At 40.1% G+C, this 4008-nt stretch overlaps 1 pseudogene across 1 annotated transcript; it reads right to left on the bottom strand.

The window, feature by feature from the left end:
* Nucleotides 1-1849: 1849 nt before the first annotated feature.
* LOC103256744 lies at nucleotides 1850-2720 on the bottom strand (annotated as a pseudogene). Its single transcript, XR_504092.2, has one exon. The product of XR_504092.2 is annotated as a 26S proteasome non-ATPase regulatory subunit 10 pseudogene (transcript).
* Nucleotides 2721-4008: the final 1288 nt, after the last annotated feature.

Here is a 4008-nt window from a genome sequence, read left to right as displayed (position 1 = left end):
CAGTAGGTGATGGGTTCTTTCAACCGCTATCTACCCATCCTGGTTACATCTAGACCTACAAATACTTGACAAAGATTTACAAATGAATAAGTTTAAAACATTTCATAGATATTTGGAACATGTCACTGCAGCAGTGAAATGTATATACACGAATAGATATATTCTGAATATATGTGCCTACACATATGTATACTTATGTATATATTCAAAACTGATAGACTTTAGCTTGTCAATTCAGTTATCCTTTCTCCCTTTTGGCAAATTAAAATTTGCAAGAACTGCCATATCTGTTGATTATTGTATTGACTAATGATAATTTGGGGGTTGAGGTGGTTGTTTTTTCTATTGTAGGTCCATTTTAGTAAAACCCCTCTCAGCCAGGCGTAGCTCACGTCTGTAAACCCAGCACTTTGGGAAGCCAAGGCAGGAGGATTACCTGAGCCTAGGAGTTTGAGACCAGCTTGAACAACATGGTGAGACCTTGTCTATTAAGGAAAAAAAATTAGCTGGGTGTGATGGTGTGTACCTGTAGTTCCAGCTACTTGGAAAACTGAGGTAGAAGTCTTGCCTGAGCTCAGCAAGTAGAGGATGCAGCCCAGCATGCACTCCAGCCTGGATGACAGAGTAAGACTCTGACACAAAAACAAAACAAAACAAAAAACCACCTCTCTGGGAGGTACATTGTATCTGCTAGTAGTTGAAGCTAGGTCTGGGCTTGTGGTCCCTGCCTGTGCAGTCCACAAGACATGCTCCTCCTTCACACATGCGCCTTGTAAGTGATCAAAGTTCAGCTCTTCTTCCTGGCAGTCCTCGGCGCTAGAGTAACTGGTTCCCAAGGAGGAATGAGACTGGAGTCTGGCTGTCTGGAGCACCACTCACTCACGTTTAGTGATAAGTAAACAGAGATTTTTGCTCTTTGTTTAGAAAACTGTATTTATAAACTCCATTTTTGATTCTTTGGCTTCATCTTTTAGAATAGGACAGGATTTTACATTTGCATTAAATATAAGCCACAAGCTCAAAGACAAATCTAGTTGGATTTTATAGAGTGGAACCACAAGTATCAGGTTTATTGTAGTTCCCCTTCATTTCTCCAGAGGGGTAAACTGAGTCTTAGCGAGGATCACAGGCTTGCTTACAGCTGTCTACACAGCCACTATCAGAGCTAGGCCTGAAATCCACTCTTCCAATGACCAGTTCACAGTTTTTCAGTCACAAAGACTGTGTCTTTTGATTTTGTTTGTGTTCTAGGACATGTTAATACAATCTTGTATCTTTTCAGTTGACTCAGTATTCTGTAGTGTTAAGGGAGAATCTTTAAAAGAGAGTTTTTTTTTTTTCTTTCAACATTTTATTTTTTAATTTCTGAAATACAAATCAAAATACATTTTTGTTACATGTTATTTTGACAAGTCTGACAGTCTTTTCAATACAGGATAACTCAATATAGGTGCTTTAAAACTTCCTTTTTAAAAACCATACATTTTACTTTGGAGAGAAACAACTCATCAGAAAAATACTTACATACATGGGCTACTGTTTGTCATGATCTTAGAGCATGCCCTCCATCTTAAAATTTGGTCCACTGAAATATATACGTATTCCTCCTATCACAAAAATAAATTAAATCTCGTGGTTGAAAAAAACAAATATTTGACATAGGCCTGAGTGTACTTGAAAAACAAGTTAAGATGTGTTTCAACTGCATGGAGGAACATTCTAAAATCCACCTAGAACCATTTGGCAGAACAACTGGCCTGTTGCTATCAGGGCTCTCTTGCCTCAAATGGGGATAAAAGGTGCATGGGAAAGTACTGAAGACTTTCAACATCCACAGAATCACTTACTCAAAATTAACCAAAATTCAATATAGAATAGTACACGACAACAATAGAACAATCGCAACAGTTATTCAATGCCTGGAAAGCAAGATGTAAGCTCAGAATGACTATCTCAACAAGAACAATGGTCAACATGTTTATAAGACCTTAAAGGTGAGAAAACTGCATTATTGATAGATGATGTCTTGTGTACAAGTATATTAGTTTCCAGGACACTGGAGACAACAACAAAACATACAAAGTAAGAACACAGCCAAGCTGCTTAACCTTCCACCATTCTCTTGAGTATTAAACCCAGGCCGCCTTTGGCCACTTGCAGAGGTGTCTTTTCTTCTTTATTCTCAATGTAAATACTTGCTCCTTGGGACACCAACAGTTTTGCTTCTTCCACTCTCTCTTCATCACAGGCTAAGTGTCCTTGGCTGCTGCCCGGTGCATTGCTGTAGCCTCATAATGGTCCTTAGCATCCGGATTAGCCCCACCTTCTAGTAACATGACAGCAATCTCATGCCTATTTTTGGAAGCAGCATAATGCAGGGGAGTACAGCCGTTTTGATTGACAGCATTCACTTGAGCACCTTTTCCCAGAAGGGCTTTTACAATCTCATCCCGGCCAGCAGAAGCAGCAATATGAAGAGGAGACCAACCTGCATCGTCTTTATCATTCACTGGCACTCCAAGTTGCAACAAAAATTCAACAATTTCTGTATGTCCGGCTGAGCATGCCCAATGCAATGCAGTTCTGCTGTCCTGAGCAGTTCTAGTAGCCAGGGATTTATCTGCCAGGATCCTCTCCTTCAACTCCTCCAGCTTCCCGCTGTAGGCCAGGTTGCAGACCAATAGGTTAGACACACACCCCTCCATTTCGCTTTCCCAGGATCTCCCTAAAAGAGAGTTTAACCATGATTCTTACACTGATATAAAACAAACACATTGTCAAAGATTCTCTTTAGCTCACTAATGAATGAGGGAACCAGTAAGATGTTACAATTTGTTCAAAGGAGAATTCAAAATACCACATATATTGAGGCAGGCGAGGGATGTAGAAATGATTGTCCACATACAGTTGATCCTTGAACAACATGGGTTTGAACTGCATGGGTCTCCTTGTGTGTGGATTTTTTTCAAAAAATATTTTGGAAAATTTTTTGGAGAGTTTCAGCAACTTAAAAAACTTGCAGATGAATCACTTAAAAATATAGAAAAAAATTAAGAAAAAATGAGGTATGTCAAAAATACATAAAACATATGTAGCCATTTGTTGTATCATTTGCTACCATAAAATATACACAAATCTATTACACAAAGTTAAAATTTACCAGAACGTATGTATACAAACACAGACTGTATGTGATGACATTCCCAATTGAGAGAAATGGAAACAAACATAAAGATGCAGTATTAGGTCGGGCTCGGTGGCTTAGCCTATAATCCCAGTACTTTGGGAGGCCAAGGCTAGAGGATTGCCTGAGACCGCTGGTTTGAGATCAACCTGGGCAACTTGGCGAAACTTCATCTCTACAATACATCAAAAATTAGCTGGGCGTGGTAGCGCACGCCTGTAGTTCCAGCTACTTGGAAGGCTGAGGTGGAAGGATCCCTGGAGCCCAGCAGATCAACGCTGGGGTGGCTGTGAGCATGCCACTATACTCCACTCTGGGCAATGGGGTGAGACTCCAACTCTAAAAAATAAAAGATGCAGTATTAAATCATAACTGTGTAAATTAGCTGTGGTACACACTGTACTGCTGTGATAATTTAGTAGCCACTTCCTGCAGCTATTGCCATGAGCTCAAGTGTGAGTATCCACTTAAAGAATCATGTGCCACGGCTCATCTCCACGTGCGCATTTAGTCTCTCTAGTAATGTGCATATGGCAGTAAAAAAGCGATCTCTTGTGGTTCTCGCATATTTTTCGTCATGGTGAGTGAATACCATAAACCCTGAATAACATCTGGGACTTATAAGAAGTGCCACTAGTAATGCTGGAAGTGCTCCCAAAAAGCAGAGAGAAGTCATGACATGACACGACAAAACTGAATTCCTAGATATGTATTGTAGACTGAGGTCTGCCGCTGCAGTTGCTGCCATTTCAGACAATTTGTCTTGTAAACAAAGTAAATTTACCATGTCAGTGTATTTGCTAAACCTCTCCAGATTGGACTGG

The sequence above is a fragment of the Carlito syrichta genome, unplaced genomic scaffold (assembly GCF_000164805.1).
Source record: "Carlito syrichta isolate Samal-C Ts95f unplaced genomic scaffold, Tarsius_syrichta-2.0.1 Scaffold295284, whole genome shotgun sequence".
Lineage (NCBI taxonomy): Eukaryota > Metazoa > Chordata > Mammalia > Primates > Tarsiidae > Carlito > Carlito syrichta.
Note: the sequence above shows the minus strand (reverse complement) of the source record. Positions and strands in the feature narration are given on the sequence as shown.